Source organism: Polypterus senegalus, chromosome 7, assembly GCF_016835505.1.
Source record: "Polypterus senegalus isolate Bchr_013 chromosome 7, ASM1683550v1, whole genome shotgun sequence".
Taxonomy (NCBI): Eukaryota; Metazoa; Chordata; class Cladistia; order Polypteriformes; family Polypteridae; genus Polypterus; species Polypterus senegalus.
Genome location: NC_053160.1, coordinates 46,171,663 through 46,196,784, shown reverse-complemented (window position 1 = coordinate 46,196,784; position 25,122 = coordinate 46,171,663). Strand labels below are relative to the sequence as shown.

Genomic DNA, 25,122 nt, shown 5'->3' with positions numbered 1-25,122 from the left:
TTTTGAAAAGGTCAGAAAATTAGTCTGAGGAAATTATTAATTCCAAAATTAATGAAAGTATGTAAGGAAGAAAGGAATGCATAATAATTTAACCTGATAAGCAGTTATTACCCTTAATGTTCAGATGTAAATAAAATGTGTGTGATAACAATGCATATTATTAATATGTATATTAATATTTGCATTTTCCCGATTTACTTGTAGATACCTGATACTGTGCATGCTGAAAGATCATATTAAATAAAGAGCGTAATGAATGCACCTAGACATTTATTCATTTTCTGATCATTTTACTCTAGTACAGGTTTGGGGCGGTCTGGGGCCTAATGTATGAGCATCACGCATAAGGCAGGATCCAACTCTGGATGTGACAACAGTTGAACACACTTACGCACACACATACACCTTATTCATATGTGAATAGCCAAAGAGCTGATTTCAAGATGCCTATGATCAGAGAACCAATTACCAGTCAAAGTCATGATAGTATCTGACAAACTTGAACTGCCTCTATTTGTGCTTTGGTTGTGTCACACATGTGCGATTAGGAGGCAGTCAAAGAGCCTAAAGGTAAGTGAAACATCGCGAGATAGAGGGTTGTCACGTGGTACTTACCTTAATCTCTTTTGGTCAACAGAAAACCTGAAGAAAAATAATTCCTCCACTTCTGGGTTCCAAAATGGCTGCGATGACGTCACTTCCGGCCAACCCTGAAGACGTCACTTCCGGCTCCATCAAAACACCTCACTTCCGTCTTATCATTATGATGTTGGTTCCGGTTCCTGTTACAACATCACTTCATGCCAACCATTTCCTGTCCCATCATCCTTTTCACTATAAATCCGCCATTTTCCTGAAAGTAAACTGTTCATTGTTTGATTAAGACTCTGAATCATTTATTTCTTTAATTGTCTGGATGACAATATACGAGAACGGTCCCCAAAACTTTGTTTTTGTTTGTGAAGATTTATTTTGGACCAGAACAATCTCCACAGTTGTAAGCAAGAGACTTCTTCTGGCAGCCATTCCAAATAGCCTCTTAGCACTGATTCACAGTCCAGTCGTTCAGAAAATTGTTGACACAAACGAAATGCCTCATTTACCTAACTTAGACTCTTCCTTTCATTCTTGTTTGCTTGATTATGTGTTTTCCTATACAAACGTGAGATTAAGATGCATTAAATACTGTATGCACATTTCATTCATATTGTTTATAAAGAACAAGAAGAGAGCAACAAGAAGAACAGAGCAAGAGCAGACCCAAGGATCAAATGGTGGACATTGAAAAATGAAGACTCCAAGGTTGAGTTCAGGGAGGAGGTAAGATAGGCACTGGGTGGCATTGAAGAGTTCCCAGATAGCTGGGCAACTACAGCAGAAGTGGTAAGGGAGACAGTTAGAAGGGTGCTTGGTGTGACATCAGGACAGAGGAAGTAGGACAAAGAAAACTGGTGGTGGAATGGTAAAGTACAGGAGAGTATACAGAGGAAGAGGTTGGAAAAGAAGAAGTGGGATAGTCAGAGAGATGAAGAAAGTAGACAGAAGTACAAGGAGATAAGGTATAAGGTGAAGAGAGAGGTGGCAAAGGCTAAAGGCGCATGATGAGTTGTATGGGAGGTTGAACACTAAGGAGGGAGAAAAGGACCTGTACCGATTAGACAGAGAGACCGAGCTGGGAAAGATGTGCAGCAGGTTAGGGAAGAGAGGTGAAGAAGAGAGTGTAGGCAGGGTGGAGTCAGTGGAAAAGAGTGCCAGGAGTGATTTGTGACAGATGGGTACCAGAAAGAATTAAAGGGAAGGTCTACAAGACAGTAGTGAGTCCAGCTATGTTACTGTATATGGGTTGGAGACTGTGGCACTGACAAATAGACAGGAGACAGAGCTGAAATTGGCTGAGGTAAAGATGTTAAGATTTGCATTGAGTGTGACGAAGATGAACATGATTAGGAATGAGTACATTAGAGGGTCAGCTCAGGAGATTTTGGAGACAAAGCTAGAGAGGCTAGATTGTGATGGCTTAGACATGTGCAGAGGAGAGATGCTGGGTATATTGGGAGAAGGATGTTTGGGACTGAGCTGCCAGGCAAGAGGAGAAGACAAAGGCCTAAGAGAAGGCTTATGGATGTGGTGAGATAAGACATGAAGGTGGTAGGTTTGACAAAGGATGATATAGAGGACAAGAAGATATGGAAAATGATGATCTGGAGCTCAGAATACCAGAATTGGCAGGTCTAACACTGGTGCCCTGTGCTTTTCACAGATGAGAGCAGGTTCAACCTTAGCATATGTGATAGACGTGAAAGGGTCTGGAGAAGCCATGGAGAATGTTATCATTGTTCAGCATGACCAGTTTGGTGGTGGGGATACATATCCATGGAGGGATGCACAGACCTCTACAGGCTAGACAACAGCACTTTAACTGCCATTGGGTGTCGGGATGAAATCCTTCAACCCATTGTAAGACCCTATGCTGGTGCAGAGGGTCCTGGGTTCCTCCTGGTGCACGACAATGCCTGGCCTCATGTGGCGAGAGTATGCGGGCAGTTCCTGGAGGATTAAGGAATTGATACCATTGTCTGGCCCCCACACTCGCCTGATCTAAATCCAATAGAACACCTCTGGGACATTATGTTTCGGTCTATTGACTTATGACACCAATAGTTGCACCAATAGGTCCAGATTTAGGAGAAGAACCCCCAGGACACCATCCTTCTTCTCATTAGGAGCATGCCCCAATGTTGTCAGGCATGCATATAAGCATGTGGGGGCCATACAAACTAATGAGTATGATTTTGAGTTGCTGCAATGAAATTTTGGGAAAACAGACTAGCCTGCCACTTTTTTCACTTTGATTTTCAGGGTGTCTTTGAATTCATCCCTCAGCAGGTTGATAACTTTCATTTCCACCAACCAACGATGTGGCATCCTTTCATTCCTAACACATTACCCAGTCTATATCAGTATAGATATCCAGCATAATTTTTCCCATTGAGATCTGATGTGTTTTCAAAGTGTTCCTTTAATTTTTTTGAGCAGTTTATATTAATTGAGATGCATGATTCTGACATCTGCTCTACAATTGAGCAGGCGATTTCATTGATTTTTTCCTATAAGCCGAAAAAACATGACAAATCATACCAAACATCAAGACAACGAGGATTATGTTTTATTAACAACAGACTTGTTAATAAAGAGTTTCCAAGTGAACAGACTGTTAAACAGCAATATTACACTAAACTGATGAGGAATCCGTGGGAAAGCACAAGAAAAAACATCTGCAGCAGCAGTGCAAGCAAAACTGTATTTTCAACTGTGATAGCATACCTGCATACAAAATATTAACAGTCAAAGAGTTTTTAGCCAAAAACAATGTCATTGTTCCTTTGCATACCCCAAAGATCTCTTTCCATGTGACCTTTTTTTGTTCCCAAACTTAAAACTGAGACTGAAGGACAGACAATTTTCTACCGTGTTAGAGATCCAGGAAAAAGAATTACAGGAGGTGCTAGATACGGTAACAAAAGATGAGTACAGGAAATGGATCCAGGAATTGAAGAAATACTGGAACAAAGGTATTGCTTGTCAAGGGGTGTAATTTGACGGTAGCTAAAATGGAATTGTTTTAAGTTGTACAATACACTTTTAACAATTCTGTTAATTTTTGTGCCTCCCCCTTGTATATACAGTATTGTCACTCATGCTCACCAGATATATGCAGTACCACTACAGGACAAGAGGTGGCGCTGTCATTCATGGTCTTGTCAGTCTTTGTCCCTCACAGTGCCGAGAAGAAATCCAATGAGGGCAACTGAGCAAGAGAAGTCCAACCCCATTTTCATCCTCTGTATAAAAGTGAATGTCCTCGGAAGGTGGTGTTGCATTTTGAACCAGAGCTGCTAAAAGACTGGAGCACTCCCAAAGCCTGATCTATTTCATTTTAAGAAACTATAGGAAGGCAAATAACAAGGTGATTGCCTATCATTTGTGTTGTAGTGCTATTGTGTGCCTATTTGTTGTAGTTTTTCTGCCTGCCTTAAATGGGGAGGCCTGGTATGCATGCCACAACTTATTATAAAATTCATTCTGATTTTGCCCTTCAAATCTATTTATTAAAAAAACTAAAATTTGCAAGGATGGTGTATACAGGACAGTGGGTGTCCACTAGTAAAGGACATTCAGATATACCAATATTGATGGGTAAACCTTAATGCCACAAAAGAAAGACAAAATACCCAAAAATACTGATAAACACTTTGGCCGATCTGATTGAAGGTTGATGACTTTTTCTTTGTGATATTTGTTGGTAATAATGTTGTTGTGAGTGGGGTATTCATAGGCAGCACATCCTTTTTTGCCTCAGTACTTATTGCACAAAGCAATGGGGCTTGCAGTTCATGCAAATTAACGGTGCAATCAGAAGCATTCCACTGACAAAGCTGAGGCTGTAATCACACAAAGGAATAAGAGATAGGGTGGGCATGAGATATGACCTGGAAGGAAAGTAAGGTAAAGCGCAAAGATGACATGGTTTGCAAGTAGTTTCCTTAGGTACACTCAGCACTCCCAGTTCTGTTGGTTTCTAACTCCTTATGGTGCACTATAAAATGCATAAAATTCAAGCCAGACTGGATTGTCAAGTATGCTTAAATACATATACAGTACTTCAGAAATGGAGGTTGGGACAGGGGTATTTTGAGGTAAAATTAATGGAATTCTGCAGAGAACTTTGGTGTCAGACCGTGAAGTTCCATTACAGTCCAGTTTGCAAAGTACAAACAGGGAAGTGCCGGACCACTAAATACTACAGAAACCAGAAGTGATGGCATGCCTTGTTCAGTTAATGCTTGCGGAGCTCACTAACGGGCTCCCCCATGGACAGAGCATTGAGGAGTTGGACATTATACACAGTTCACAATATCATTTCTTTTCACCTTTTCTTTTCTGTACACTGTGCTTATAACGTTCAATTCATTGCACTGGCCATGTAAATGTGTACTGTATAAATGCGTTAATGAAAACCACAAATCAGTGTATATTACTTTTGATCTAATTCCTCCAAAGCTTTGTAATGGTACAAGATCAAATCATTAAGTTATAATCTGATTGAAGCTATCGTTTTTACAGGATATACTTCACAGTGAAATTATATTTATACCTGAAATTCCCATTATTCATACTAATTACCTGGTTAAATTTAAAAAAAAAAAAACTGTGTTTTACAGCAACCATCAGCAAAAACTAAGTCACTAGGAAAATCAAGGATTGATCTACAGCACAAATAGGCAATTGTTTGTAGCATATTCAAGAGTAAGGACCTCTGGAGAGCTACGAGTATTAGTCCTTTTTGTGGGGACAACAAATATTTTATACAGAAAAGTACTCCTTTAGTTACATAGAACTTCTGTTATGTGCAATTAATCAATGGCACTATAACTGAGGCCCATTCTCAGGCACAGCTGCTAGAATAGTAATCTGTGCATACAGTTAATTCCAAACTTGGCGTTAGTGAAATCGTCAGTCTTCCCAAAGCCAGACATAAATATGATAAATTTATGTGCATCTGGACTTACAGAAGGCTGCACACATCGAGTATATCGATACTGAGACAATTCATACTAAAGTGGACAGTGTATACTAATGTTTTGTCTATCCTTCTGTTGTTGAGTCATAAGGTGAAATATGAAGGCTGTGAGTATTGCTCACGAGACAGTTTGTGTTTTTGTGCCTTAGTCATCATTCCCATTCAACTAATGCTAGTGTAAGCACTAGTCTGATATAAAAACTTAAATACATTATATTTGTAACTACTGTATAATATAAGAGTTATTGTACAAGTACACGGACAAATGCGCTTATCTATCAATAGTTTACTTTTTTCTAATACATCTCCTATTTTGCAATTATCCTTGTTCTTACTTACATTTTCTTTTAAATAATCATCTATTTCTATTTCATATTACACCAATCTGTACTAGATTAAATGTTTGGATATCACAAAAGAACAATATAGTATTTTTCCAAGGTAAAAGCTGTCTCTTATAACTGTTGACAAAAGAACTCAACATGAGCTAATGATTAGTATCAAAACACTCCTCTCTCCATAATTGCATATTGCCAAACACTATATTCACCCCTACAGCTGTATTTTTTATTTACTTTACCCAGTAGTGGAGCTTTAATTTGACAGAGGTTATGCCACTACTCACCTCAGACAGAATGCCACTGCATCTCAGGGAAATAACTTAAAACCAGGAAAAAATGTACTTACCTTCTAAGCTCTCACTTTCTATTCTTCTTAGGTGTTTATCCTAGCAAAATTTCAGCTCAGGCAGTATGCTGCTGCATGTGCATTTTCAGTACAACCTAAGAATCCATCCTGAACAACTAATTCTGTCAATGGCTTTCTTTATTTTCAATAAATCAGCTTTCCCACTTATTAGTTTATTCACATGCCTTTCCTACTGTTAAAACAACATCTTATCATCGGTGAGATATCTCCAGAGTTCAAATGCCATCTTTACCATTCAAATACAGTAAATGCAACTCTTTCCTCTTAACATTATTTGCTCAGTAATATATCCAAGTTGTGAATGGAACAAATTGATACTACCAGAGCCCTTAATTGCATAAAGGACTGTTGACATTTTTCACTTCAGCAGTGTCAACAACATTTCCAGTCTGCCCACGGCAGAAACTTTTTCAATATTATCCTTATAAAGTTCAAACAATAGAAGTAAACCATCCAGATACTTTGATGGTTAAGAAGTTATACATTTTGTTCAAGCTGTAATCTGCTAAATGGTGTCTGTTGAATATTCTAAAAGGCTTGACTAGCTTATTCTAAGTGAAGATGCCAAATCTTTGATACTTTGTTTGAAAATTCTTTCATGCTGTTCCTTTATTTAAACCTTTTATGGTAGTACTCACAGTTGGCACAAATGTCTTTCTGGTTCTTTCAGTATAATAGTGCTATCATTCTCTGTCTTTTAAACTGATATTTCATTTTCGGATTCTCAATCCTCCTAGTCTGAATGCATTTCTACCCTGTTCTGCTTGCAGTTTCTCTTTGAAATTGGAACACAATGTATTTGTTCTGTGACTGACAGATTTGTGCTAAACAGGTGAGTTTTGACATATGAACGTGAACTGCTCACACATTTGTATGACTGAATGCATCATGAGTACACAAGACAATGAATAAACACAATAAAGACAGACAGTCACTCTAGGAATACTCAGGACCAATAGGTTTTGCAAATCTCTTTTTCTCTCCCTCTTGATTTACATTTTGATCTAATTCCTCAGACAGCACATTTCTTTATAAGGTTTCTTCTAGTTTCTAAGTCATGTGTTCCAAGTCCCACAAAATGTGCACAACCCTGCACTGCCACTGTCCACCTTTGGACTAAAGGAGTCGAACCCACAAATCATTTAGGGTTTTCCTACAAATATTTAGGGATGTCTGATGGTTTTTTGTACATTTCTCTGAGTTGTCCAGCTACTTTTAAGTTATATCATCCATGTTCTGAGGACAGTGTATCTTTTTCAGGCATTTATTTAGCTGAATTCCCTGAATTTTAGGAATGGATGTTCCAAGAATAATAGATACAGCTGTGCTGCTTCATCATGAATAATTATTGGCATCTCAGGTGGGTGTACCTTCTGCTTGGAATGTTTGTGCTTTACTCATATTTACAAGTACATTTTCTCTGTATTTGTTACAACGAACAAAAAAAGTGCAAATTAAGTGGTCTGGGACAACTAAATGAACCTCCAGACACCTTTTGAGCTTTTAAGCTTAACTGCAAAAAAGTTTTGCAACTAGGGATCTCCATGACTTCTAGCAGTGTTTGTTTCACATTTCTACTGCCAACACACATACAAATGGTAGCAAGAAACTTAAGGTGTACGAGTGTTCAGATCGAGAACAACTCAATGGCGGACTTCCAGTGTCGGCAATATGATCACATCATGCTTGCCATCAGAAGCCTAAAGAGAGGCAGGAAGAGCCGTCATATTATGTACAGTGTGATTAGACTCACCAAGTCAGAACAGGCATGTGACTAGGCATGATATGAAAACTGATATTTGTACCGACATAGGTTATAAGAATGAACAAAAAAAAATATTCTGAGAAAAACCAAAAGTGTAATTTATCAAGGAAAATGTCATACTTATCCTAGTGATACATGAAAAAATAAAATCTACTCTAAACCCTACAGATTAAAGACACCCCCTTTTCCATACTCATCAGAAATCCCCATTCTCTGCCTGTTTTGCTCAAAGTAGTCCTGGGGGTATGGGAAGCCCACTTTTCCTAAAGTTTACCCATACAACACAGAAAGTAACAAACTAAGAGACTGCTTCTACATGAAAAAGGCTTTTCTTGTGGGTGTTTGTATCACACAAGAATACAAAGTCTCCATGCTTTCGTTATGCTGTAGTGGTCTATCACATGTCTAATTCTAAGAGATTCTCCACCATTACACCAGAAGCAGTTCCATATGTTGGTTTATAATGCTGTAGGGTTTTTCTTATTGCTAATATTTCCCACTAAGAGCCTTATCAAAATACACTTTAAGATCTTAAAATATAGAAATAGCCTGAATCATTAAGTCTAAATAAACATATCATAATTATTCTGCATTAATTACACTTAAAAAGTCTGACTTCCTTGTTAACAAATTTATTGAGACATTCCTTCATTCGTTTTCCACCATTTATCTAAAGACCAGTCGCAGGGCAACAGTCTTAGTATTGAGACACAAATGTCATTTTCCCCAACCACAATTACCTAGCCACATATATAGCATTATCCTCCCAGTGAGTCCTGGGTCTTCTCTGGGGTATCCTCCCAGCTGGTTGTGCCTGTAATACCTCCACAGGGAGCTGTCCAGGGGAAATCCGCATCAGATGCCAGAACCACCTCAGCTGGTTCCTCCCGATGTGGAGAGTCAGCAGCTCTACTCTGAGCCACTCCTGGATGTCTGCCTTTCTCTCCCGACCTCTAAGGGAGAGCCCAGCCACTCTGTGGAGAAAGCTCATTTCTCATGCCCCTTGTACCCACGATCTAATACTTTAAGTCATTATTCAAAGCTCATGACCATAGGTGAAGGTAGGGATGTTGATTGACTGCTAAATTGAGAGCTTGGAATGGAACACAACACACAACTTTGACAATGGGGGGAAATTTACACAGACACAGGGAGACTGTGCACACTCCAGACAAGCCTCATATTGAACCCAGATTTCTTAAACGGCTTTCATATTAATGATTATTCTAGAGCAAATGACACAGGAACAGAAACTGAACAGATCTTTTTAGTTCATGAGTACAACACTATAAATGTGGCTGCTGCGTGCATGCACAGTATTTGATTGTATTGCTTTGGTTTTTCAAGCCCAGATTCTATGTGCACTTAGCGAAATTGTCCTTTAATTGTACCAACTTCACTGAATCAACCTAGTGGACTTAGATTAATAATTTAAGTTCAAACAAATCAATAGTTATATTAGTAATTTTTTTACAAACTAATGAACAGCACCTACTGTGGTGCATCGAATAATTTACTCTTTGCCCACAGGTGTCATTTGTTTTCCAGAGTTTTGCCGATGTTGAATTTATCTTTCATTTAATATAGTGCAGGCATTAATAAGTGATTTGCAGTGTTTGTTCAGATACAATATCATTATGAAATTATCACAGAACATTTATAGCCACTTTATGCTATCATTCACAGTTATGTTGATTATTTATTTATAATTCTTAATTTTACTATGGAATTTGTACTGGCCAATTGCCACCTCAGTGCAACATGAAAATTAGGTTATAATACATCTCATATTCATATTACTCTTTGTTTCATGGCTGCTCTGGTTTTATAAACATTTTATAAGGAAAGTAAAAAGATAAATATACTGTTTTGATCACAAAAAATAAAGATGCACTTTTCACTTTAGCATTACATTACAAATAAAATGTTTGGATATTTCTTGATCATTCTCCACCACTTCTAAGACATTAAACTTTCTGATAACAAGTTCCAAGTAAATCAAAGACTATATTTGTTAAAAGCGACATTTTAAATAGAGTATTTATATATGTTAACATGTTAAAAACTTTTAAACGCAAACCGATTCAGTGAAATAAACAGTTTATTTATCCAACAGAAGTAAGCAGTAATATTTGTGTGTCATGTACAGCAGTTTAATTTTTGGATACCAATCAGCCAAACATGATTTCACATACTGTATCTCTTTATTGAGTAATCAAGAATATAATGCAATACAACAAAAAGGTAAATTGTCAGACACTAAAAACTTGAGAAAATATTGGCACAGTATACTTCAATACATATATGTACTGCATCCATCTACTTTAATGCAAAATCAAATGGCCTCAAAAAAGATAAATAAATATATTATGGAAGAAACGGACAATGACTATGTCGTAAAAAAAAAAATCAACAACAACGACAATGGACTGTTCCTACCACGTTTCAAATGCTTGGTTTAACTTGTTGAGAGCATTGCAGAATTATATCTCACGTTATCTTACTGCCCAAACGAGACGAAGAGCCGAGGAGCACACAGATATGATTGATAAAGGAAACATTGCATTCGCTCGTCTTTTCCATTAACAACATTAAAAGCCAAACAAGAAAAGAGAGGTAATCGTAGGAGTTTTAAAAAGTAATTGAAATGAATAATACTTTCAAAGTTCTCACTACCGATTATGAGCAAATACCTATTATAAAAAAAGACTAATTGTGTTACACATTTAAGAAAGTAGTTTACTTTAGACACTAAATATTCCAATTTTCTAAATATAATTTGGATGTTCATTTACCCTTCCATTCACATGAATACACGCGCGGAGTTGGGGCGAGCGAGAAAGAATATATTAACAGCAACAATTAACGTTTTAGGAGCTTTTTTAACAAGTACCTCTTTCACTTAAAATAAACGCAAAACTACATTAGACTTACCTTGGAGAAGCTGTTGGTTCACCTGTCTTCGCAGGTTATTTTGTCTGTCTGGTATTTTTAATGATGCAAAATAACTGTTATTTAAGGACAAAGCAAAAATTCAGTTGGGAGCAATGATGGCTATAAGAGAGTGCTAACTGTAGTTAGTACTTGCAGTTAAAGGAAAAGTGCTACAGTGCCTGGGAAAGAAAGGCACCGATTTCTTAAAATGATGATGCGCACGTAACGTCACAAGAAAGGGCTGAACATCCATGGCGAAGAAAACGGCATAACCAACGTTCAAATATAATTTAAAAGAGGGAGAGCGATGTCTGCCTTTGGGTGAATACTGGTAATGCTTTGCGTCTTAATTATAAATATACGTCATCGGTTCAAAGATTATTAGCAATATTCCCTTACAGAGCAGCTGCTTAGGTTTCCAAACGAAGACCGAAATCTTATTTTTAGATAATGCACAGTAGAATCTATTTTCAAATATTTCACTTTTAAATCGTATGCAATTTTGAGCCTTTTATTTAATTAAAGTGTAGCCCATAACTACTGAAAATGCAAACTGTAAAGCAGAGGAATGTAAAGACAAATTACAAATGTGTTCATTCATAGTATAAACTGTAGATGTGTACGAATGATAAAATCTGTCTCTGTGCAATTGGCCATGGCAGTTTTGCACTGAGCCATGCTAACTGGAAAAAACAGAAGATTTTTTTTCCTATTGCCTACACTCACTTTGATATAGTACTACGATGTAACTAGGATGTGCTGAGTGTAATTCATTTTTCCCTCTGCAAGAGGCACTGTTTTACCATAAATAGCCCTGGCGCCGATGTCGTAAGTTTGGGTGTGTGCAATACTGTGCTGTTTGTGTGGGTGAGCTGTAATTCAAATAGTACATTTCTATTTTATTTTATTTTACAATGTTCAATATTTACGTATTTTTTTTGAGATTTTGCCATTACTTAAACACAAAATTCACACAGATCCTTCAACAACAAAATACATTTCTACTGACCTACATCTCACAGTGCTTTAAAAAAATTGAAAGACAAAACTGCAGGGAAATGATAAATAATACATTATAAATAAATAAATAATAAAATAATAAAAATAGCAAAAATAATAAATAAGAATAAATCAAAACACACATAATGCAGATAAATAAGTACCAGATAGAGTTTTTAATGACAGACTAAATGGCTACATTTAAGTCTCTAAAAATAGTGGAGAAAATAAATCTGCCACACATCCATTGCTAAATGAATGCCCAACCCCCAATTGACATTACTAAACATACATATGCTAAAGTAGTTACTTACTGTTTTTATGCTTCATCCTAGAAGATTCAATGCAGTGGGTCTCATCATCTGCTGGAGCGGCCACATTCCGTCCAGCATCACAAGTGGCTGCAGGTTAATGTGATCAAAAGTGATAGTGTCAGATTCCACCACAGAAAACAGAGAATAGTAAAGAAAACAGCAATAATAAAGGCTGATGCATCATTTTCATCAAGTAAGCAATGTGCAAATAAAAGGCAAATAAAATGTTGGGTTATATCATAAAACTGTTAAGTATAAATCAAGGAACGTTATACTAAGACTGTCTAATGCACCAGGAGATCTCACGTAGATAGATAGATAGATAGATAGATAGATAGATAGATAGATAGATAGATAGATAGATAGATAGATAGATAGATAGATACTCACACTATGGTTGGAAAACACAATGGAATACCTAAAAACAAGTAATTGATTATTAAAAAGAAAGAAAACTTCTGACTTGGCTGTCACAGTCACAGTGAGGCATCATGCACACATATTGTTGTTGGTATAATGGAGTCTCTGTAGCGTTTCTTCACACACTTCTGCTTAATAACTTGTTGGCTGACTGTCCTTAGTGTTAGTGTGCCAGAGACAGGATGTGCAGCATTTTTCATAATGGCACTCAGTTTTGTTTTAATTCTCTTCTTCGTATCTAATCAAACTAATCAAAATAGTTTACTGATTTTGTGGGCTTCTTTTGAAGTGACGTTACCAGCCCAACACACCACAACATAAAAAATGTCACTGGCCATCACAGAGTTATAGAAGATGCAAAGGATGCTCTGCTCTTTCTTATATAGTTTATCTGTGTGGTCAGGCCAACCCAACCAGTCACTGATGTGGACCCCAAGTACTGTACTTGTAGAAGTTGACCACTTCTGCATCCACTGCTTGCATAGTGTCCTTACATAAAGGCTTTTTTATGCAACAAAAGCCAAAAACCAGCTACTTGGATATGCTGATGCTGATGTTTTAGACAGTTCTAGACAAGTTTCTGTGGCGAGAAACAAAATTCTCTTCTTGATTCCTCTCCTCCGTCTCACCCCCCTTATCAATACACCCCATAAGTGCAGATTCATCTGTTAATTTCTGCAAGTGACATGACCTAGTGTTATGTTTATAGTCTGAGGTGTACAAAGTGAAGAAAAAAAGAGACAGGATTGTTTCTTGTGGAGCTTCAGTGTTACTCACATCTATGTCAGAAACACAGTCCTTGAGTCTCATAAACTGCAGTCTGACCGACAGATAGTCCATTATCCAGGACACCACAGGCTCATCCACCTGTATATCTCTGAATTTAGCCCTTAACAGGATGGCTGTTTGGTACTGAAGGCAATGGAGAAATCAGAAGACATAATTGTCACTGTGCTGCCAACTTTGTCCAGGTGAGAACAAGTCTTGTGGAGTAGACAGATAATTGCATCCTCTAATCAAATAGGTAAATTGCAGTTGGTCCATATAGTCCAGGACCAGCCTTTCAAAGGTCTTCATGATGTGAGACGTAAGAGATACTGGTCTGTAGTCTTTAGAAGAAGAGGTGCCTGCCTTTTTTGGAACAGGAACAATACTTGATGTTTTTCACAGCAGTGGCACTTTCTGCAGTCTTAGGGACAGACTGAACAAGTGACCGAGGACACCACAAGGTTGGTCTGCACAGGTTTTAAGAACTGAAGGACTGTCTACATCTGGTCCTCTGGCTTTTTCTGTGTGTAGCTTCCTTGCTCATCTTCTTACTTGGTCTTCAGTTATGGACAGCCTACAGTGATGGTCAGAGATGGACTTACCACTGGCCATTCCAGTTGAAATGGCAGCAGATGTTGATGTACTAGGGATGGTGTGAGGAGACTGGTTATTGGAAGCAGGAGGGAGTGGAAGGGAACTCCTATTAAAATTGGTCCAGGGCATTAGCTTTGACCACATCCACTTCTAGTAATTGAGCCCTGGAACTCCCGAGTCCAGTAAATAAAAATGTATTTTATTTATCCAGTGTCACCTTCTATCAGAGAGTTGACAAACATGACTCTCCAGCCTTTTCACATGGCTATAATTCCTTAATTCTGACCATTTCATCATGTCTTTCATCCAGGTTCTTCTTGGTCTTCCTCTGCTTCCATTCATTCTTCTCTCTAGAACCTTCACCAGCAGTTTTCCTCCTGACCCACACATTGCATTGCCCTGTGTACTTCATCTTGCCTATTGCAATTTTCTTAAGCAGACTATCAATTTTCCTTATCCATTTGATTAAATATTCTGTCTTGACCTGTCTTCCTTTGTTTCCAAGTTACTGTTAAAACTCCTGATATTCTATCAATCCCTTCAGCCTTTTTCTTTGGTAATTATTTTATGAAATTTGATATCTCTTCCTCAGTTATGATGTTTCGCTTAAGTGTAATGTCTGGCTTCTCTTCAATATTTTCTCTGCAATCTCATATAAACTCTCTACCCATCTATAAACTATTTTTTTAATTTAATAGCTTCCCTGCAGAGTCTTTAATTTTTTGCCATTTGTTCTTTTTCACTTTGAGAATTCCTTCAGTTTCTTGTAAAACAGAGGTTTTGTATCATTCATTGGAGTACTTTGCATTTATTATTATTATTATTATTATTACAATACTATTCTGAAGTCAGTTCTAAAAGACATACAGTAGATAACCAATGTAATGATGCAGTAATAGTTATATATTTTGGTAAAGGCTATCATTTCAGTGCAGAGAAGGTACACATTGATACAACTTTAGAAAAACATGATGGCAGGTGGAGGGTAAATGCCCAGTATCAGCATTACTATGTTATTCTTATTTGTCTGCTGTTACAATGTTTCCACATAAAAGGAATTAAATTACAAAAATAAAAAGCTAAACAGGATGGAACTATTAACATTTATTACTTTGCCCATTCCTTCTGCAATTTAGGATGAAAGTGTTTATCCTTTACCTAAGCATTGCTTATGAACAATGTCTTTTTTATTTGATGTCAGTTGGCTATTGCCATTGCAATGACATATTGTAATGATCAATACTGAATTGTCTGCAATGGTGACTATGTGCTATAGCAAAGATAACTGGTCTGTAACACAAGCTGGTGTAACTGCTGATGGATGGACAAATTAGCTGCTTTTGGGAAAATCATTTCCAGTGCTGATATATTTGACAGTCTTGTGAATAATTAATTAACTGAATCTGGAATCCATGCATTTTTCTGTTATTGAACCCTTTTAATCCGATTTAGTGTTACACGATGCTGAAGATTATCTTGGTAGTATTGGGTTCAAATTACCAGCATTTGATAGACTATTAACACACTGCAGCACACACCCACTCATACAGGGTCAGTTTGGAGTGACTAAGATAATTGTGATCTGAATGGAGTGACAAGACCAGGATTTGAACCCAGAAAGGGGTAGTACTAACCAGTATGCCTCCATACCAATCTAAATTTAGAAATTTTTTTGACAGTGTTTTCAGCCTTCCATTTTACATTTTAGCTGTAGTCACAATTTCATATTTGCACTGAATGCACACACATGATTAAATATTTTGTGAACTTTATGGAATTGCTACAAACTGTTTTCTCAATGGGTTTCTGCATGACACATTGATGGATCACTTCAAACTTGTGCCTCTATGCTTCTTAACTTGAATAATCTGAATTACTGGTCAACTATTTGACTGGAGAGAGACAGACCTTTGGTACTGTGTCTCTTTGGAGAATCCTTGGGTATCACTGGTTTGACTTTGTGTAGAATGAGCGGTTGCTCATTGAGTCCCAAAAGAGGCCCATTACCTGCATTGTTAGGGAGTCTCAGTTATGGCACAACGGCCATGTGGCGTGATTCCCTAAAGGTGATCCGGCACGTAGGATCCTCATTGTTGAGGACCCGAGTGGCTGGACCAGGCAAAGGGGACACCCATGTAACACTGGCTGCGGCAGATAAATGGTCATTTCCAGACGGTGGGACTTGAGTATGTATCTGCCTGGGGCTTGCCAACCAGGATCCTGAGCTGTTTCATCGTGTGGTGTGTGTGGCAATGTGCTCTACCAGTGCATGCTCCCAAACCTGACTTGACCTAACCTATTTGACTGGATCAGGTAGACAAGATTCCTTTGTGATTTAGAATTGTAATACATATCCCTAAAGTTCTTAGGTTAAACCCAGCCACAGGGGATGCACAAACCAGTTTGTTTGTTCATGCCAGTCCCAAGCCCGGTTAAATGGGGAGGGTTACGTCAAAAAGGGCATACGGTTAAAAAGTTTGCCAAATCAATATGCGGACAACAGTACAATTTTCCATCGTTCAACCCCCGAGTTAACAATGACCACCACCAGTACTGTTAGCCAACAGGGTGCTGGCAGAAATTGTGCTACTATTGGCCGAAGATGAAGAAGGAGAAGAAGAGATGGGAGACGTGTCCAGTGGCAGGAGGAGAGGAGGAAGGTAAAGAGAGTCGGGGTAGGAACTTTGAATGTTGGCAGTATGACTGGTAAGGGGAGAGAATTAGCAGATATGATGAAGAGAAGGAAGGTTGGTATATTGTGCATACAAGGGACTAAATGGAAGGGGAGTAAGGCCAGGTGAATTGGAGGTGGTTTCAAGTTGTTCTATCATGGTGTGGATAGGAGGAGAAATGGAGTAGGGGTTATTCTGAAGGAACAGTATCTCAAGCATGTTTTGGAGGTGAAAAGAGTGTCAGACAGAGTAATGATTATGAAGCTGGAAATTGGAGGTGTGATGATGAATGTTGTTAATGCATATGCCCTGCAAGTTGGGTCTGCAATGGATGAGAAAGAAGATTTTTGGAGTGAGTTGGATGAAATGATGAACAATGTTCCTAAAGGACAGAAAGTGGTGATTGGAGCATATTTCAATGGACATGTTGGTGAAGGGAACAGATTAAACGAGGAGGTGATAGATATGGTGTCAAGGAGAGGAATGAAGAAGATCAGAGGATAGCGGATTTTGCCAAAAAGATGGACATGGCTGTGGTGAATACGTATTTTAAGAAGAGGGAGGAACATAGGATTACGTTCAAGAGTGGAAGAATATGCACACAGGTAGATTACATCCTATGCAGAAGAGTCAATCTGAAGGAGATTGAAGACTGCAAAGTGGTGGCAGGGGAAAGTATAGTTAAGCAGCCCAGGATGGTGGTCTGTAGGATGACGTTAGAGATCAAGAACAGGAAGAGAGTGAGGGCAGAGGCAAGGATCAAATGGTGGAAGTTGAAAAAGGAAGACTGCAAGGTTGAGTTTAGGGAGAAGGTGAGACAGGTGCTGGGTGGTAGTAAAGAATTACCCAACAGTTAGGAAACCACAGCAGATGTAGTAAGGGTGACAGCAAGAAGGGTGCTTGGTGTGTTATCTGGGCAGAGGAAGGAGGAAAAGGAAACCTGGTTGTGGAATGGGAAGTACAGGAGAGTATACAGAGGAAGAGGATGGCAAAGAAGAAGTGGGATAGTCAGAGAGATGCAGAAAGTAGACAACAGTACAAGGAGATAAGGCACAAGGTCAAGAGAGAAGTGGTGAAGGTTAAAGAAAAGACTTATGATAAGTTGTATGAGAGGTTGGACACTAAGAAGGGAGAAAAGGACCTGTACCGATTGGCAAGACAGAGGGACTGAGCTGGGAAAGATGTGCAGCAGGTTAGGGTAATAAAGGATAAAGATGGAAATGTACTCACAAGCGAGGAGAGTGTGTTGAACAGATGGATAGAATACTTTGAGAGGCTGATGAATGAAGAGAATGAGAGAGAGAAGAGGTTGGATGATGTGGAGATAGTGAATCAGGAAGTGCAATGAATTAGTAAGGAGGAAGTAAGGACAGCTTTGAAGAGAATAAAGAATGGAAAAGCCATTGGTCCAGGTGACATACCTATGGAAGCATGGAGGTGTTTAGGAGAAATGGCAGTGGAGTTTTTAACCAGACTGTTTAATGGAATCTTGGAAAGTGAGAGGATGCCTGAGGAGTGGAGAAGAAGTTTACTGGTGCCAATATTTAAGAATAAGGGGGATATGCAGGACTGTAGTAACAACAGGGGGATAAAATTGATGAGCCACAGCATGACGTTATGGGAAAGAGTAGTGGAAGCTAGGTTAAGAAGTGAGGTAATGATTAGTGAGCAGCAATATTGTTTCATGCTAAGAAAGAGCACCACAGATGTGATGTTTGCTCTGAGGGTGTTGAAGGAGAAAGATAGAGAAGGCCAGAAGGAGTTGCATTGCATCTTTGTGGACCTGGAGAAAGCATATGACAGGGTGCCTCGAGAGGAGTTGTGGTATTGTATGAGGAAGTCAGGAGTGGCAAAGAAGTATGTAAGAGTTGTACAGGATATGTACGAGGGAAGTGTGAGGTCTGCGGTAGAAGTGACGGATGCATTCAAGGTGGAGGGGGGATTACATCAGGGATCGGCTCTGAGCCCTTTCTTATTTGCAATGGTGATGGACAGGTTGACAGACGAGATTAAACAGGAGTCCCCGTGGACTATGATGTTTGCTGATGACATTGTGATCTCTAGCAATAGTAGGGAGCAGGTTGAGGAGACTCTGGAGAGGTGGAGATAAGCTCTAGAGAGGAGAGAAATGAAGGTCAGTAGGAACAAGTCAGAATACATGTGTGTAAATGAGAGGGAGGTCAGTGGAATGATGAGGATGCAGGGAGTAGAGTTGGCGAAGGTGGATGAGTTTAAGTACTTGGGATCAACAGGAGAGAGTAATGGGGATTGTGGAAAATAGGTGAAAAAGAGAGTGCAGGCAGGGTGGAATGGGTGGAGAAGAGTGTCAGGAGTGATTTGTGACAGACGGATATCAGCAAGAGTGAAAGGGAAGGTCTACAGGACGGTAGTGAGAACAGTTATGTTATATGGGTTGGAAACGGTGGCATTGACCAGAATGCAGGAGACAGAGCTGGAGGTAGCAGAATTAAAGATGCAAAGATTTGGATTGGGTGTGACAAGGATTGATAGGATTAGAAATAAGTACATTAGAGGGTCAGCTCAAATTGGATGGTTGGGAGACAAAGTCAGAGAGGCAAGATTGTGCTGGTTTGGACATGTGCAGAGGAGAGACGCTGAGTATATTGGGAGAAGGATACTAAGGATAGTGTTGCCAGACAAGAGAAACAGAGGAAGGCCTAAGAGAAGGTTTATGGTTGTTACTGCTGCTAACAGTATATAAATACATGAGGCAAACTTGAAATGTTTTGATGGTCACTGAATTTATATCCACAAACATACTTGTGGCATTGAGGTAGTCATTAATGTGTCTATGCTCCGGGTGTAAAAATATATAGAATTAATTAACAACAGAGCTGTGTGTTCATAAAGCCCATTTTCTTGGTGGTTACTAAACAATGGTACACCCATTTTCTGAACTCACTTTTTTCATTCCATAATTTGTATTTTTCATATATTGTATATTTCACATGTTCTTCCTAGTATCTCGTTCTGACAGTATAGACTCTGGCCCCCTGTGGCCCTTATTAAGTGAATTTGAAAATGGCTTGTTATTGGATCATGGAGAAAACAGGATGGACTTCTGTCTTCCCAAATGATGGCAGCCCACTTGTAATTCTCAGGGACCTGAACATCCATGTAGACAGCCCTCCTGCTGCTGACTTCCTCACTATTCTTTCCTTATTCAGCATCACACAGCTCCACACCCCACCTACTCACAAGGCTGGCAATCTGCTTGACCTTGTTCTGTCATGCAACTTTACCCCCACAAATGCAACTGTCACTTCTCTACACACATCTGACCACTTTTTCATTCAGTTCTCTCTGATTCTCTGCTGCTTCCCTCTTCTCACTCCTGTCTTGCCCCCACTGTATCCTTCCTCCGACATCAGTGCACTCTGTCCTGCCTCCACCCATTTGACTTCCACAGTCTTCTCTGCTCTCCATCCATCTGACCACTTCTCCTCTCTTGACACCAACACTGACACAGACACTCTATGCTAGACTCTGCCTTCCAGTCTTGACAATATTCGCCCTCTCTCTTCCAGTCCTGCACATGAAATACCCTCCTGTCCCTGGCTTTCCAAAACACTCCGCAATCAACGGGCCAAGCTCAGAACAGCCAAAGGGAAATGACCACCATCAATGCTATGGTAAGGCTCTACCAGACTAGAATTAACAACAACACTGACACATGCTCTCTTTTCTCTGCTTTCACTTCCCTTCTCCCCCTACCTACTTGTCTGGTGATGACTTTGCCACATTTTTCCAAGATAGGGTGGCTGTCATTAGCAGTCAGTTCTCACCCTCACTGCCATCTATTATGCCTCCCAACATTCTCTACATTCACTGTCTGCCACTGATGTTTCCAACCTCCTCTCCAATCACCTCACTACCTGTCCAATTGATCCTTTTCCCTCACATCTCATTTAGGCCATCTCCCCCTCACTGATTCCTGCAATGTCACACATCATTAACACCTCACCCAGCTCAGGAACATTCCCTAAGATCTTCAAACACACTCTGATGACCCCACTTCTTAAAAAAGCCAACCCTCAATCCATCCCAAGTTAACAACTACAGGCCTGTCTACTTTTCTTTCTTTCCAAAACACTTCAATATGCTGTTTCTAAACAGATCTCTTCCATTCCTTGAACAGAATTAATTACTCGTACCAACCAGGCTGGCCTCAAGAGGAATTGCTCAACTGAGACAGCTCTACTGACTGTGGTCAACCAGCTACACCATGCTAGAGCTAAAAACATGTCATCAGTCCTGTTTCTGCTAGATCTCCCTTCTGCCTTTGACACAGTCAACCACAACATCATTCTTTCCACCTTCTCTGACCTTGACATCACTGGGAAAGCTCTCGATGGTTTGAGTCCTACATATCTGGCAGATCCTACAGTGTGTCCTTTTGAGTGGAGTTGTCAAAGGTACATTAGACATGCACTGGTGTACCTCAAAGTTTGGTGCTGGTCCTCTACTCTTCTCTCTATACACCACTTTACTGGAGTCTCTCTTCCAATCTCATGGGTTCTCTTATCAGTGCTATGCTGATGATACACAGCTATACCTGTCATTCCCTCTGGAGAACAATACAGTATCAACTAGAGTATCTACATGTCTTACTGATATCTCATCCTGGAAGAAGGACCACCATCTACAACTCAATCTGGCACAAACCAAGCTTCTTGTGATTCTGTTGCTAACTGTTGCTAACACCTGCCAAATCAGTATGCAACCTTGGGGTATTGATTGATGAGCATATTTCTACTGTTTCTCATTCATGCAGGTTCATGCTGTATAACAACTGGAAGATCAGACCTTATCTGACAGAACATGCAGCACAATTTCTGGTCCAGGCTTTGGTCTTGTTGCATCTGGACTACTGCAACTCACGTCTTGCACGTGTACCCGCATGTGCCATCAATGCAGCAGCCTGTCTTGTATTTAATCAGCCAGAGATGGGTACATGTGGTTCCTCTCATTGGGTCACTACATTGGCTCCCAGGAACAGCATGCAATCCCTGATGCTTGCCTACAGATAGTCAATGGGTCAGCACTTGAGTATATGGAGACACTGGTGATGTCTTATACTGCTTCTCGACCACACAGGTATTCCAGGGAACAACGTCTGGTGATGCTACGTGGCATCAAGTCTCAATCCAGACCGTTTTCCTGTGTTGTTCCTAGTTGTCGGAATTTGGTTGCCCACATGCATTTGCAGTGCTAACTCCCTCAATGTACTTAGGAAGCGATTGAAGACCCATCTGTTCTATGAATATTTGAACTGATGAAAAAAATAACTTTTCTCTGAGATACTGTATATTCTTGGTTAATTTTATCCATCCATCCATCCTCTTCCGCTTATCCGAGATCGGGTCGCCGGGCCAGCAGCTTGAGCAGAGATGCCCAGACTTCCCTCTCCCCGGCCACTTCTTCTGGCTCTTCCAAGGGAATCCCGAGGCGTTCCCAGGCCAGCCAGGAGACATAGTCCCTCCAGCGGGCTCTGCATTGGTCTGTCGTGGTAAAAAAGGAGCTGAGCCGTAAGGCAAATCTCTCAATTTACCAGTTGATCTACGCTCCTACCCTCACCTATGGTCATGAGCTATGGGTAATGACCGAAAGAATGAGATCGTGAATACAAGCGGCTGAAATGAGTTTCCTCTGCAGGGTGTCTGGGCTTTCCCTTAAAGATAGGGTGAGAAGCTCAGTTGTCCGGGAGGGGCTCAGAGTAGGAGTCAGATGAGGTGGCTCAGGCATCTGATCAGAATGCCTCGTGGACGCCTCCCTGGTGAGGTGTTCCGGGCACATCCAACCAGGAGGAGGCCCCGGGGAAGACCCAGGACACGCTGGAGGGACTCTTGGTTAATTTGTTTAAGTTTAATTGCTGTATTGTTTGTAATTTATGATTGTAAATATATGAGTTGTTACAATCAACTTTTGTTACCCATATTATTACACTTGCTGAACAAACAGGCCCTAGCCTAATGTCATTCGATTGTTTACCATTTTTGTAAGTCACTTTAGATAAAAGCATCTGCTACGCAAATAAATTTAAATATAAATGATTGAATTTCAGGGCCTCCGAATATTGGAGACTATATAAAGATTAGTTATGTAAAGTATTATTGACATGAAGGTTCACATTACAGTATGAATTCATTGTTTTTATAAAATCTCTTATTCTGTTTTTTGGGTCTCAGGGGATTTGTGCATAACATTCACACATTGGTTAAGTGTGCAAATTTAACAAACACTGTGGTTCAGCATGGATTTCAAACAGCAGTGAAGGAGCTTGGGGTAATGGAGCTCCTATATATAAAAAACCTGGTTTGTTTTGTTGTTCTTCTAGTATGAAGGGCTCACTATACAAACTTAGGAAATGCTTTTTGTTTTTTTAGTAGATTTATGTCAGTGAAGATACTAAAATGCTAGAGCACAGTTGAGGCTAAAAACAATATTTTTTTCATTATACTTAAAAACAACTACTAGTTTATATCTACTGTTAAAATGTTGTTTTCCGTTGTTCAAGATTAAAATGAAATTCTGTAAGTTAACTGGTGACACAGACTGCTGTGTATAGAACAGGAAAAATGTACATTCTCCTAACAAATATTTGACAAAGATCTGGAATTCCCAACTGCTTTTTGTAGTAGGGGAGATTTCAGTGTGCCCAAATCTGAGAATAAATGATATAGAAGGGCAAACGTTACTGAAGGCCATTATTTTTTTTACCATTACTGGTAAGCCACTTTATCTCTGAGTAATTCATTTATCACTCCTTAATTTGACCTTTTACCACATTTATTTAGTGTGCTTTTTAAAGGAGTATGTCTCTCTGGCTATGCTCTAAAATGAACAACAGCTTCACAGGTTTTGTCACATAATAGACTGCAGTCAAATGCAGGAACTAATTAGCTTTATCTGGGATTTCTGTCCATTATACCAAACACAAGTGGCCCTGTTCCATTAGGCATGTTCATTTTAATCCAAGCGTTACTCACTCATTTCATGAGTTTATTTGTAATTTTAATGATGATCCCAGAAATAAAACAAGAATGATTGAATCCTTCTTCCTTTAAAAAAATAAATTTGTCAAAAATTTTTGAATAACTATTCACTGCTTTAACGACATTTAGATAGTATTAGTGTTCACTCTATTAGATGATTTTTAAGATGGATGAAGCTTATGTTTAATTAACCTTCTCTTGATTACTGTGTTTCTCATTGACAATATCAACAGATTGATCGCTTCGGCAGCACATATACTAAAATTGGAACGACACGGAGAAGATTAGCATGACAATATCAACAGATCAGTGTAACCTTTTCAAATTAATATTCCTTATTGTTTCTAAACAGTGAAGTGTTCTTGCTTGCTACTGTGGTGGTTTTTAAGCACTGTATATTTTAATGGTGATAGTAGTAGGGTGTTGCATCATGCTAGCTATTATGGATCCAATTAGAAGTCAAGCAAAATGGCATATTTAATGGCTAACTGAAAAGATTGCAGTATGCAAGCTTTCGAGGCAGCTCAGGCCCTTTCTTCACATTTTACCTGAAGAAGGGACCTTATCTGCCTCAAAACCTTGCACATTGCGATCTTTTTAGCCAATAAAAGTTGTCATTTTGCTTGACTTCTCATTGTATTTATAACGGTGAAATACGTACTTGATGATGGCTTCTTGTGAATAATTCAGTTCTTCTATACACAGAATCACATTTATTGGTCCAGTTGGGCTTGTAGTAATGTCTTATACAGGTGACCATTTTTAGCTACAAGTTCCCCCATTGCCTGACATTGTATTCTTTTTTTTTTTTTTTTTTGCTTCTAACAGGGCATTTACAGTTCCACAAACCACCAACAGATGGCATATTATTTCCCATGAAAACCAGACCAGACCTCAGTTCTTTGGAGAAATGGAGAAAGTGGGCTACAGCACACCATAAGATGTGTCCCTTTTTAATTTACTTTTAGAACTGATGTCACTTTTGGTATGGAGCCTGCATAATTTTTTCTCTGAACGCTCAGGTTTTCCACCAAATGCTCAAACACCTGCATGTTTTTTTTTTTTGTCTATAATGTACAATGTGACAGATTGTTGGTGCTATTGCTCCCTTGAACCCTTATCCAAGACGCCAGGCACCAGATAAAAGTACAAATATTGACTTTATTCTTCAGAAACAGTGCACAAAGCACCCTCCTCTCCACAATACTCATTAATCACTACAAATACACAATAAACCAATCCTCCACACTCCCAGACACGTTGCCACACTTCCACCCAGCTCAGCTCATTGTCTGGGAATTCCCACAATCCTTTTATAGTCCGTGACCCGGAAGTGCTTCTGAACCCTTAG

The 25,122-nt window shown here is 39.3% G+C and overlaps 1 protein-coding gene and 1 long non-coding RNA gene across 2 annotated transcripts in view; one reads left to right on the top strand and one right to left on the bottom strand.

The window, feature by feature from the left end:
• Positions 1–11,269, bottom strand: part of npffr2a (neuropeptide FF receptor 2a) — a 159,252-nt gene extending 147,983 nt beyond the window's left edge. The window contains exon 1 of the mRNA XM_039758573.1: positions 10,989–11,269. The gene's annotated coding sequence lies outside the window, so the exon portion shown is untranslated. The remainder of the gene's footprint in view (positions 1–10,988) is intronic.
• On the top strand, positions 11,217–24,648 carry LOC120532519. The gene is made up of 2 exons (XR_005634313.1): positions 11,217–11,319; positions 24,600–24,648. It is a non-coding gene; the product is annotated as an uncharacterized LOC120532519 (long non-coding RNA).
• The last annotated feature ends 474 nt before the right edge of the window (positions 24,649–25,122 follow it).